At 48.3% G+C, this 13,863-nt stretch overlaps 1 protein-coding gene across 2 annotated transcripts in view; it reads left to right on the top strand.

Annotated features, from left to right (window-relative positions):
• LOC123768069 (protein C-mannosyl-transferase DPY19L3) overlaps positions 1 to 13,863 on the top strand; it is a 273,308-nt gene that overhangs the window by 18,350 nt on the left and 241,095 nt on the right. The window lies entirely within an intron of this gene.

Genomic DNA, 13,863 nt, shown 5'->3' on the forward strand with positions numbered 1-13,863 from the left:
GCGTATTACAGAAAATGCACTGAGGCGAGCAAGCAGTCCGCCGGCAATACCTGCAGCATACATGGAGAGGGTTCTGGAAGTTCTGGCTGAACTGGCTGAAACTTTCAGTCCCTCCTTTAGACCTTTACATTTATAGAATATATATATATATATATATATATATATATATATATATATATATATATATATATATATATATATATATATATATATATATATATATATATATATATATATACTGTATATATTGTGACGGTAACGCGTTGGTGTTCGGCTGTTTAAGGCTAGGGGTATGGCCTCGTCACATAGTTATAAAAAAAAAGAAAAAACTGGAACTTCGTCTGTGGTAAGGTAAGGAGAAGACACACAAAACACAAGTAAACTTTAACAATGAAATTTTAATTACGTTAAAGAAATAAAAACATGAAAAAATGGACAAACAAATTCTTATAATAAAATCAATCAATCAAAATAATGAGAATACTTAAATGACACAATGAAAAGTTACGTTAAGGCAAAATAACAAGAAGTGCAACACAAAATTAAATGGGAGGTGCTGGAATATTGGCTTTAAGCTATCACCTCTCTCAGTACACGCTAACGTCTAGCTGGGAGGAGTGATAACCACGAAAGCACTGAACATTCTGAGGTCTGAGGTCGTGGCGACCCCAGACATCAAGTAGTATGGGGGGGCGAGTGCAGGTGCAGCCAGACCGGCGACCAATCAGCGGGGCCGGTAGCGATCAACAAGTAGTTTGGCGGTTTGAGTCCGAACAGGTGTGTGGCTGCAACGTTTTGCGCTCTGGCAAACCTTGCTGGTGTTGTTGTCGTTGTTGGACATTTCTTCCATAGTAGTTTTATATAATTTCTACGACGTAATTGTGGAGGGAAGAGCAGCCTCAATCTCTTGAAGGAGATTATCGTCACAACTCTCCCCCGAAGCCTGCGGTTCTGGAAGAAGTACGTCGTTATGTGGTGGAGTGATGGATGGAGTCGCTTCTACTTCATAAACTCTGGAGAGGGCATCGGCTATGGTGTTGTCAGAACCCTTGATATAGCGGATCTCCAGGTTGAAGTCTTGTAAATACAGAGCCCATCGTAGAAGACGCTGGTTGGTGAATTGGGCTTGATGTAGGAAGCGGAGAGGGTTGTGGTCTGAGAAGATGGTGGTAGACCTGGCGCCTTGTAGGTACGGAGCGAAGTGTTGGAGGTTCAGGACGATGGATAGTAGCTCCTTTTCAATAGTGCTGTAGTTCCTCTGGTGTGGTTTCAGTTTGTAGCTGTAGTAGCTGACAGGTAGAACCTCCTCGCCTCGTTGTTGCATCAGGACACCACCAACGCCGGTACCACTGGCGTCGACATGAAGGACGAAAGGCTTGGTGATATCTGGAGAGGCGAGAATGGGGTTAGAACAGAGGAGGAATTTGAGTTGTTCGAAAGCAACGGTTTGCTGTATGGTCCAATTATACCGTTGCTTGGGACTGGTTAATAGAATTAGAGGTGTGGCGACTGTACTGAAATTCCTCACAAACCTACGGTAGTAAGAGGCAAGACCAAGGAAGCGCAGGAGCTGCTTCCTGGTGGTAGGCTGTGGATACTGTTGGATGGCTTGAGTGTGCGAGTCTAACGGAGCTATGCTGCCACTCCCAATAACATGACCCAGATAACGCACTTTACCTTTCGCGAAAGTGGACTTGCCCAGGTTGATGGTGAGGCCGGCTGTCAGGAGCTTTGAGAACAGACGTCGCAGCTGGAGCAGATGTTCACTCCAGGAGTTGGAGGCTACGACGATATCGTCCAGGTAGGCGTATGTGTTATCCAAGCCCTGGATGACACGGTTGACAGCTCTTTGAAAGGTGGCCGGGGCATTACATAGTCCGAAAGGAAGGCGTTCATATCTGAAAAGTCCAAAAGGAGTGATGAAGGCAGAGATCTCTTTAGCGCGCTCCGTTAGACACACTTGATAGTACCCCTTAAGCAAGTCCACTTGGGACAAGTACTGGGCACTACCAATGGCATCAAGGATGTCATCTATCCTTGGCAAGGGGTAAGCATCCTTGACAGTGACAGAGTTCAGTTTACGATAGTCAGTGCACAACCGCACCTTACCTTGGGGTTTGGGCACCAAGATACAAGGTGAGGCCCAGGGGGACTCACAAGGTGTAGCCAGTCCATGATCCAAGAGGTATTGCACCTCAGCACGCATGACTTCCTTCTTGCTCGGGCTGATTCGGTAGAAGGGTTGACGAATCGGCCGGGTGTCGGGGAGCAGTTGGATGTCGTGCTGGGTAACATTACACTCTTGGGGATCATCTCGGAACAACTCTTGATGTTCTCTGAAGATCTTGACGAGAGGTGCACTATGATTATCCTGAAAGTATTTGGGAAGATCATTAAGGATTTCGGAATTAGAAAGCGCTGACTCCTTGTCAGTGCTTTCGGGAGGAGAAGCCGGGAAGGTCTCACTGTGGATGTAGGGTTCTGTGAAAGTAGAATAGTTAGTCAGGACAGTGGGAGGAGTACCATTATATTGCTTCAGGAGGTTGACGTGGCACAGCTGGGTCTTCCGCCGCCTATCTGGAGTCTCTATTACATAGTTGTTATTATTCCTGCACTCTTTGATGCAGTAGGGTCCTGAAAATCTGTTTTGTAAAGGTGAACCTGGGATAGGGAAATAGGCAAGGACGAAGTCTCCCGGCTTGAATTTTCTTACTTTGCTGGTCTGGTCGTAATGAGTCTTCATTCTCACCTGGGCTTTCAATAGATTATCATGGGCAAAACGGTGGACTCTCTCTAGAATGTGTTGAAGGTTTTGAAGAAACTGGGGCACATTCTGATGCTCACTGAAGGTGGCATCTCTGAGTGAGTCTTTGAAAGCCTTTAGGGGAGTACGGCACTTACGGCCGTAGAGCATCTCATAAGGAGATACTCCTAGGGACTCATTGGGGAGACTTCTGAAAATACACATTATAAGGTCAATCTGCTTATCCCAATCCTTCGAGGTTTCACTACAAAACTTTTTCAAGAGTGCTTTGATGGTCTGATGACTACGTTCAAGAGAACCCTGTGAAGCAGGATGATAGGGGCTGGACAATACCTGTTTGATGTTGAACTCCTCCAGTGTCCTTTTGAAGAGATCACTGGTGAAGTTGGTACCACAGTCACTTTGAATCTCCCTGGGAAATCCGTATTGAGTGAAGATCTTCAATAGATGTTTTATAACCGTAGCAGCCGTGATGTTCTTCACTGGAACTGCTATGGGAAATCTGGTGGTAGGACACAGGATGGTTAGGATGTAGGCGTTACCTGAACTGGTCCGAGGTAAAGGACCAACACAGTCTATTATGAGTCTGTGGAAAGGTTCCGCAGGCACCTGTATGGGAATCAGTGGTGCTCTGGGAATGGAGACGTTCGGTTTGCCTGCCATCTGACATGTATGACACTGTTTTACGTACTGTTTGACGTTATTTACCATACCTGGCCAGTAGTAGTCTTGACGAATCCCATGGTAAGTCTTGTTGAAGCCGTAGTGGGAGAATGCTCCGTGGGCCAGGTGTAGAATAGTGGGCCGCAGGCTGGTGGGAATCACAAGTTGTTCGATGTTGGCCCAATCGTCCTCCTCCTTCAGTTTACTGGGTCTATATCTGCGGTAGAGCAAGTCGTTCTCTAGGAAGAACCCAGGAATACTGTCGGGTTGAGTCTCAGCCTGGAAAAACAATGGTGTTAAAGTAAGATCTTCCCTCTGCAACTTACGGAACTCCAACTTGGTCAGATGCGGGGGTAGTTTCTGAGGGTCTTGAGGGACAGCGGTAGCAGTAGAGTCAGCTGGCTGTGGACGTGCGGCTTGTGCACGGGTGGTCACGAGAACCGGAGGAGAAACTTCATCACTCTCTTGAACCTCTGCTGGAACATACTCTAGAATAGGGTTTATTGGCACAGAGTTACACACCTGGGGTTTGTCCATGACGATCAGGTTGGTCGGTTGCAGGTCTTCTGCCAAGTCGTTGCCTAGGAGAAGTTGCACTCCAGGCATGGGAAAAGGCTTTTCCCTGACGGCGACTTGGACTTCCCCGTTCACGTAGGGACAATCCAGGTGGACTCTGGCGAGAGGGTATGGAGTGGTAGCAGTGAGGTCAGTGATGAAGACTGTTTCTCCGGTGTAGACGATGTTGGGCACAGCCGACTTCAAGATGATCGATTGTAGAGCCGCTGTGTCCCTCAAGATCTTCAATTTGAAACGTCCCTCCGGATTTGAACCGTTGGCAGAGACAGTTCCAGTATACAGGTGGTTACTGAAAAGAGAAAGATCATTAACATCAACACCAACATTCATCACAGGCTTACCGGACTTAGGAGGAGTTGGTTTGGGTCTTTGTTGGTCAGTGGTTCCCTTGTATTGAGACTTACCACACTTGTCTATGGTATGTCCATAGAGTCTACAATACTTGCAGTACAGTTGTGAACCAGCTTGATCGGGGCTCACCTTCTCGTAACTGTACCACGATCTCTTACTGGAGGATGGTTCGGGTGTCAGCCGGTGGATGAGGCTGTAAGTGTCAGCCGACTTAGCACACTTCAGGTAGTCGGTTTCTTCTTTATCTGCTAAGTAGAGGCGGACAGGAGGCGGCACACGTCTCAAGAATTCTTCAACAAGCATCAGGTTGACGAGTTCTGTAAAAGTAGAGACATGTGCTGCTTCCAGCCATTTCATGAAATACCTCCGTTTCGTGTTAGCAAACTCGAGGAAGGTAGTGGTACTTGCCTTCAGGTGGTCACGAAATTTCCTTCTATAACTTTCGGTGGAAAGTAGGTAGGCGTCCAACACTGCTTGTTTCAGAGTGTAGTAGTCATTCTCAGACGCCAAAGTACTGAGTGTGACTGCAGCTCTACCTGTAAGATGGACTCTGAGAAGTGTGGCCCATTGGTCGACAGGCCAACTGAGTTGATTAGCAAGGGTTTCAAAGGTGGTAAAGAACACATCAACTTCTGCTTCTACAAAGGATGGCATTAACTTACTTGCATGTGATATATTAAAACTGACGGGAAGATTGGCAGTAGCTTGCTGGCGTTGAGTGAAGTGTGAAGTTTCCAAGGCGATTTCGCGTTGACGACACTCTAGAGCCAGAGTCGCTTGTTGCTTGTCATGTTCGCGTTGTATCTCTAACTCGCGTTGTTTGGTTTCGAGCTGTAAGCGTTCCCGCTCCTGGAGTGTTTCAAGCTGTACTCGTTCACGTTCACGGAGTAATGTGAACTCACGTTCGTGTTCTTCTCTCCTCAAAGCAGCTTCACGTTCTCTGAGGGTGATTTCTCGTTCTTGTTCTTCCCTCCTCAAAGCAGCTGCTTCCCTTTGCTGTTCGCGGGCTTCCCGTTGCTGCTCACGTTCAATCTTGGCCAGTTCCAATTGGAGTTTCATCGTTGCCAAATCAGTTTTTCCTGCAATATAGTAAGTTTCATGAGTTTCAGAGTCTATCTTACCTTGCTCTAAATAGTAATCCAGCAACAGGTTGTGTAGGTCATTTTTGTTGGCTTGGTAGGGAACTTCTAGTTGATATTCATGTGCAAGAGTTTGTAATTCAGTCTTCTTGGCACGACTTAAAGTCCCTATTTCACCTGCTGGATTTGTACGGAAAGCTTGGAGACGAAACATGGTGAAATTAGCAAATAAAGGTACACGAATATTCAATAGTGAATGTCAGAAACAGGACAACGTGGCAACTGGTACCTATCCTGTAGAGATCTTTAACAATTAAAGTTAAGTAAAAGATGTTAAATGATTAAATTAAATCAAGGGCGCAGGAAATCTTGTACCCGGTACTCATGTAAGAGAATAAGGGCAAGAAAATCCTACTAACAAATGAAACAGAGTTTCGAAAACAAATGAAACAGTTAAATGCTTTAAAAGTAAAATTGGTAGTCCAAGGATGTAGGCATACCTTGCCACGTCTCTATAGGACATAAAGCAAGTTTTTCCTACTGAATTTAATATGATACTTACAGAATTAGCGAACTTTTGTGCTCTGAAAAAATAAGCTAATTTCCTACCGTTGTATGTATCATCATCTCTGACTGACGTGTAGGGGTGCGAGGTGTCAACTGGTGACGAGAACTGCTGCTGAGGTCCCAATTCAGCAACTAAAGTTCGAGCTAGAGGAACTATGGCCCTCTTTGTCCTCCTACAGTCAGATTGCAGAAGATTGGGTACTCTTGACCCGGGGCAGATCACAGTACCAGGGTACCAATATGATGATCTGTCAGAATGAGAAATATTCAAGGGACATAGATGGTAAATACGAGTAATAACACGGAGGGAGAGATGACCAATTAAGAGTATGACTGCGGCCTACAGTCACCACGTAATCCAAAGTTGTCTCACCTTCACTATATGTTACTCTCGTAATGCACAATACACCGCACCTTATAAAAAATGAAATTGAATATGAAAAATAGTAAAGCTACGTTAACAAAGTTAAATACGCTTACCATAAATTACCACTTGGCACCAGTACCTGAGTGAAGCTCCTAGGACAGGCCCCCATATAACTTGTGACGGTAACGCGTTGGTGTTCGGCTGTTTAAGGCTAGGGGTATGGCCTCGTCACATAGTTATAAAAAAAAAGAAAAAACTGGAACTTCGTCTGTGGTAAGGTAAGGAGAAGACACACAAAACACAAGTAAACTTTAACAATGAAATTTTAATTACGTTAAAGAAATAAAAACATGAAAAAATGGACAAACAAATTCTTATAATAAAATCAATCAATCAAAATAATGAGAATACTTAAATGACACAATGAAAAGTTACGTTAAGGCAAAATAACAAGAAGTGCAACACAAAATTAAATGGGAGGTGCTGGAATATTGGCTTTAAGCTATCACCTCTCTCAGTACACGCTAACGTCTAGCTGGGAGGAGTGATAACCACGAAAGCACTGAACATTCTGAGGTCTGAGGTCGTGGCGACCCCAGACATCAAGTAGTATGGGGGGGCGAGTGCAGGTGCAGCCAGACCGGCGACCAATCAGCGGGGCCGGTAGCGATCAACAAGTAGTTTGGCGGTTTGAGTCCGAACAGGTGTGTGGCTGCAACGTTTTGCGCTCTGGCAAACCTTGCTGGTGTTGTTGTCGTTGTTGGACATTTCTTCCATAGTAGTTTTATATAATTTCTACGACGTAATTGTGGAGGGAAGAGCAGGCTCAATCTCTTGAAGGAGATTATCGTCACAATATATATATATATATATATATATATATATATATATATATATATATATATATATATATATATATATATATATATATATATATATATATATATATACAGAGCACCACTTGGTTTCCGAACTTTAGTTATCCGAAACTTCCAGTTTCTCGATTGGGGTTAGGGAGTCATGCTACCCGAACAAAGTTCGGGTAGGAAGGGGTCCTCCAAGCGTCACGCCGGCTTGTGGTGGTGGGTGGGAGATGGTCCAGTTTGCCCACTGTGACTTCACAGATTCACGGCCTATTATTCCTATTATTTTGAATTGCCATAAGGCTGGAATGTTCATTCTGTGCTTTTGTTTAACATATCTGCACAATCAAGAAACATCTGTGCACCATGTCAGCTCCAAATGCACGCATTGCGTCAGTGATGGCTGACCAGTGGGTGGATGGATGAGGGAGCTTAGGTGGGAGGCAGTATGAGAGAGGGGGGGGGGAGAATCAGTGAGAGAGGGGGAGAATTAGTCAGAAAGGGAGGGAGAGAGATATGCTAGGAGGGAGGGGGAGGTAGGGAGAGATGCTAGGAGGTAGGCAGGAAGGGACGGAAGTAGTGAGAATTAGGGAGGGAAAGGCAGGCTGGCAGGCACAGGCAGGCAGACAGGCAGGCAGGCAGGCAGGCTAGCTTGCAGGCAGGCTGGCAGGCAGGAAGTGAGTGGTAGTCACGCGATTGAACCGCGTGACCTTTAAAAGAGAGTATGGGATCTAAGGGGGAGGGTGGTTTGTCGGTGGTAGGGGTGGTGGGGGAGAGACCGGCTCATTCCCGAAGATAAGCCTAACACACACTACCCGTTAGCATGATGGCAGGGAGGCAGGCAGGCTGGGAAGGAGGCAGGTAGGCAGGCTGGGAAGGAGGCAGGCAGGCAGGCTGGGAAGGAGGCAGGCAGGCAGGCTGGGAAGGAGGGAGGCAGGCTGGGAAGGAGGCAGGCAGGCTGGGAAGGAGGCAGGCAGGCAGGCTGGGAAGGAGGGAGGCAGGCTGGGAAGGAGGCAGGCAGGCAGGCAGGCTGGGAAGGAGGCAGGCAGGCTGGGAAGGAGGCAGGCAGGCTGGGAAGGAGGCAGGCAGGCTGGCTGGGAAGGAGGCAGGCAGGCAGGCTGGGAAGGAGGCAGGCAGGCTGGGAAGGAGGCAGGCAAGCAGGCAGGCTGGGAAGGAGGCAGGCAGGCAGGCAGGCTGGGAAGGAGGCAGGCAGGCAGGCTGGGAAGGAGGCAGGCAGGCATGCAGGCTGGGAAGGAGGCAGGCAGGCTGGGAAGGAGGCAGGCAGGCAGGCTGGGAAGGAGGCAGGCAGGCAGGCTGGGAAGGAGGCAGGCAGGCAAGCAGGCTGGGAAGGAGGCAGGCAGGCTGGGAAGGAGGGAGGCAGGCAGGCAGGCTGGGAAGGAGGCAGGCAGGCAGGCAGGTTGGGAAGGAGGCAGGCAGGCAGGCTGGGAAGGAGGCAGGCAGGCAGGCTGGGAAGGAGGCAGGCAGGCTGGGAAGAAGGCAGGCAGGCTGGGAAGGAGGCAGGCAGGCTGGGAAGAAGGCAGGCAGGCAGGCAGGCAAGCTGGGAAGGAGGCAGGCAGGCTGGGAAGAAGGCAGGCAGGCAGGCAGGCTGGGAAGGAGGCAGGCAGGCTGGGAAGGAGGCAGGCAGGCTGGGAAGGAGGCAGGCAGGCAGGCTGGGAAGGAGGCAGGCAGGCAGGCTGGGAAGGAGGCAGGCAGGCTGGGAAGAAGGCAGGCAGGCAGGCTGGGAAGGAGGCAGGCAGGCAGGCAGGCTGGGAAGGAGGCAGGCAGGCTGGGAAGGAGGCAGGCAGGCTGGCTGGGAAGGAGGCAGGCAGGCAGGCTGGGAAGGAGGCAGGCAGGCAGGCTGGGAAGGAGGCAGGCAAGCAGGCAGGCTGGGAAGGAGACAGGCAGGCAGGCTGGGAAGGAGGCAGGCAGGCAGGCAGGCTGGGAAGGAGGCAGGCAGGCAGGCTGGGAAGGAGGCAGGCAGGCATGCAGGCTGGGAAGGAGGCAGGCAGGCAGGCAGGCTGGGAAGGAGGCAGGCAGGCAGGCTGGGAAGGAGGCAGGCAGGCAGGCTGGGAAGGAGGCTGGCAGGCAGGCAGGCTGGGAAGGAGGCAGGCAGGCAGGCAGGCTGGGAAGGAGGGAGGCAGGCAGGCAGGCTGGGAAGGAGGCAGGCAGGCAGGCAGGTTGGGAAGGAGGCAGGCAGGCAGGCTGGGAAGGAGGCAGGCAGGCAGGCTGGGAAGGAGGCAGGCAGGCTGGGAAGAAGGCAGGCAGGCTGGGAAGGAGGCAGGCAGGCTGGGAAGAAGGCAGGCAGGCAGGCAAGCTGGGAAGGAGGCAGGCAGGCTGGGAAGAAGGCAGGCAGGCAGGCAGGCTGGGAAGGAGGCAGGCAGGCTGGGAAGGAGGCAGGCAGGCAGGCTGGGAAGGAGGCAGGCAGGCTGGGAAGAAGGCAGGCAGGCTGGGAAGGAGGCAGGCAGGCTGGGAAGGAGGCAGGCAGGCAGGCTGGGAAGGAGGCAGGCAGGCTGGGAAGGAGGCAGGCAGGCAGGCAGGCTTGCAGGCTGGGAAGGAGGCAGGCAGGCAGGCAGGCTTGCAGGCTGGGAAGGAGGCAGGCAGGCAGGCAGGCTTGCAGGCTGGGAAGGAGGCAGGCAGGCAGGCAGGCTTGCAGGCTGGGAAGGAGGCAGGCAGGCAGGCAGGCTTGCAGGCTGGGAAGGAGGCAGGCAGGCAGGCAGGCTTGCAGGCTGGGAAGGAGGCAGGCAGGCAGGAAGCGATATGTGTTGTGGAAGTGTTGAAGTGAACCATGAACCACGTGACCTTTGAGAGAGTGTGTGTGTGTAAGTGTATGGGTTTGGGGAGAGGGGGAGGTGTGTCGGTGGTGGGGGAGGGACCGGCTGACTCCATAAGCCTAACCACACTCCACAGACCTGTGACCCAGATTTGTTTCTTAAATGTACAGTACATCATCGTATATTTTAGGCAGGATGTGCCTGCAGGCTGGCAGGATGTTCCTGCAGGCTGGCAGGATGTACCTGCAGGTTGGCAGGCTGTGCCTGCAGGCTGGCAGGATGTGCCTGCAGGCTGGCTGGATGTGCCTGCAGGCTGGCAGGATGTGCCTGCAGGCTGGCCGGATGTGCCTGCAGGCTGGTAGGATGTGCCTGCAGGCTGGCAGGATGTGCCTGCAGGCTGGCAGAATGTTCCTGCAGGCTGGCAGGATGTGCCTGCAGGCTGGCAGGATGTTCCTGCAGGCTGGCAGGATGTTCCTGCAGGCTGGCAGGATGTTCCTGCAGGCTGGCAGGATGTTCCTGCAGGCTGGCAGGATGTTCCTGCTGGCTGGCAGGATGTTCCTGCAGGCTGGCAGGATGTTTCTGCAGGCTGGCAGGATGTTCCTGCAGGCTGGCAGGATGTTCCTGCAGGCTGGCAGGATGTTCCTGCTGGCTGGCAGGATGTTCCTGCAGGCTGGCAGGATGTTTCTGCAGGCTGGCAGGATGTTTCTGCAGGCTGGCAGGATGTTTCTGCAGGCTGGCAGGATGTTCCTGCAGGCTGGCAGGATGTTCCTGCAGGCTGGCAGGATGTTCCTGCAGGCTGGCAGGATGTTCCTGCAGGCTGGCAGGATGTTCCTGCAGGCTGGCCGTAAACATCCAGAGGATGTTTGTCAGACGTCTTAATAATCAGTTAGGAACAATTAAGGACTTTTATAAAGCGGATCAGGACTTCACTTATTGGTGAGTACAAACAAAATACGGTCGCATTTACGCTATGAACCTGTCGACTTTTTCCCCTAGAGTTTTTTCATAAATTTTTCGGAAAAATTTCTTTTAACATTTCTAGTTTATTTTTCCCCTCTATTTCTCGTATACGAACTTACATGTTAACCGACGGGTCTCGTCCCCAAGGAGTTCGGAAACCAAGTGGTGCTCTGTGTGTGTGTGTGTGTGTGTGTGTGTGTGTGTGTGTGTGTGTGTGTGTGTGTGTGTATATATATACATATATACATATATACATATATACATATATACATATATACATATATACATATATACATACATACATACACAGTGGTACCTTGCATAACGAATTTAATCCGTTCCATGTTCGTCATGTGAAACGGACGTCATACAAAACGAGTGTCCCCCATGTAACCAGTGTGATGCACTGTGTTTATTGTGAAATTCCCCCAGTGTGCATGACATCAAGTGTTCCCTAAAATATAATTTTTCTTTGCAAAATTATATATTACCATCCCTGAACATGTCTATGTAAAAATAATTACCAAATTCCACTTACTTTGGCTGTGAGGGCATGGACAAGGTGCGCTGTGACGTCATCAGGGCCTGGTCGCCCGTGTGTGAAGCTCCCAGACACGGTCGCGCAGGCCATTCAAGCACCGCGTGTTGCCACAAATATATTTTCAAATATTTTTTCTATGCATTTCCAATGCGGTTTTATTTGTTTCTTTTATCGTATATGATGCATATTTGTGACCTTTACAATATGTATACAGTAGAATGTTCATAATTTTCCATGGAACTGTGATACATGTGTCAGTAATGTGTCCACAATAAATGTTTATTGTCACAATATTACGTGGTAAAAATTCACTAAAATTACAATATGTACAGTTTCACATACTATTTACACAGTAACACACTGTATTACACACTCAGTACTTTGGAGGTGCGTAATAGTCAACAAAGTAGTCCATGGTACACAGCGCGACTTTGCTCTCCTTGCACCAGCTACAGATAGAATTTCGTTTCCTGTTTCATCGTTCTGTGTGCTTGCAAATAACGCACTCGCATGCACCCTTGGCTTTAGTACTTGTAGGTGGTATGTAGCCAAGCTTGTAAAGCATAAGGTAGTATTGAACGATTATAGGAAAAGCTCAATTTGTAAGGTAGTCTTGAAAAGATCGCTTTGTAAGGTCCCACACAGGAAGAGATTCAGCTAGCCTCAAAGAGTGTCCATCAGTCAGGAAGAGATTCAGCTAGCCTCAAAGAGTGTCCATCAGTCAGGAAGAGATTCAGGTATTCTTGAAAATATCAATGAACAAAACCACCATGGAAGCCGCTAACACTGTTCATCTACGCTACTTGTATCAGATGCATCATCACTGAACGCAGAAAACGATTCATCTATGTATCATCTATATAAATTCGAGATGGCAAGGGTGGGGCTCAGAGCTACAACTGGATACGCTCGCTGTAGCATCCTCATAGGTGCTGTATCACTGGCATCCGACCGTTGTGTTAAGCCCTTATTGCGCCTAGCTTCACCAATGTTATGACCCTTATGTTCTTCAAACAATAGGGTCTGAATTGCACCGACTGAGCACAGTCTTTCAACACCGTGTCGGACAGGTGTTTGAGAGCCAGAGGCACGTGTGCCACAAATGGTTGCTCATGCAGTATTAACCCAGCCAGCAGCCCTTGTCTTTCATATTCGTTATAACAAAAAGTTCTTTCAGTGTTTGTCGGATAGGCTGCTCCATTATGACAATCTTTCTTTGTTTCAAATGTGTTCCATTTGTTTTGTATTTGTCACTTACGTCTCAATAATGGAGCAGCCTACCCGACAAACACTGAACGAACCTCTATGACATTTGTCCATTTTTCAAATTGTTTCAACAGTTCTTTTATTTTTCGTTTTTTTTTTTTTTTTTTTTTTTAAGAAACATGGAGCAGCCGACCTGTAGACCACCGAACGAACCTTTTTGACATTTGTACTGGTTTTCAAAATTCTTCATTTTTTTTATTATACAGAGCACCACTTGGTTTCCGAACCCCTTGGGGACGAGACCCGTCGGTTAACATGTAAGTTCGTATACGAGAAATGGAGGAAAAAATAAAAAAAATAATGTGAAAAAAATCTAAGGGAAAAAATCGACAGGTTCATAGCGTAAATGCGTGACCGTATTTTGTTTGTACTCACCAATAATTGAAGTCCTGATCCTCTTATGTTGATGATCGATGTTGATGAAGCATAGTTATTTACATGGAAGAGGTGGTGGTGGATGTTGATGGTGTTGGATTGACTGGGTCAACATGCGATGAGTCAGGTGCAGGTGATGCAATGCGAGCTTTCTTGGAAGCCATTGCAAAAGACTCTGTAATTGACATTTGTTTCATTCCCTTGGCTCTTGTTTTTAAAAACTTCATATACATATTGTACAGACTCATCATGTCCTTAGTTTCAAACTCGCTGTAACTCGTGTCCATAAATCCCAGAATGTATTCAAAATTTTGCTGAACTTTTTCCATATCAAATTTTTCCTTTAACGTTTCTTCATCCTCTTCCTCTTCCTCTTCCTCTCCATCTTCTTCACTGCACTCGTCTGGCTTTTTTGCTGTACATACTAATTCTATAATTTCATCATTAGTCATGTTTCGATTGTTTGGGGCTGCTTCATCAAAATCTATCCATCTATCTATGTCATCTTCGATTGTTTCAGTCACCAGTTCTGCTCTAATCTCAGGGGACTTAATCCCCTTGATATAGGCTAGGAGTTCCTCTCTTAATTTTTTCTTCTCGCTAACTTTCTTCACCGCAAATCCTTCAAAATCTGCCTCGTCATCTTCCTCAGGAAACAGACTTGACGCGGGCCAAAGTTTTTTCCAACCATTTCTTAGTGTTGTCTGCTTTACCTCATCC

The sequence above is a fragment of the Procambarus clarkii genome, chromosome 59 (assembly GCF_040958095.1).
Source record: "Procambarus clarkii isolate CNS0578487 chromosome 59, FALCON_Pclarkii_2.0, whole genome shotgun sequence".
In the NCBI taxonomy this organism is placed as follows: Eukaryota; Metazoa; Arthropoda; class Malacostraca; order Decapoda; family Cambaridae; genus Procambarus; species Procambarus clarkii.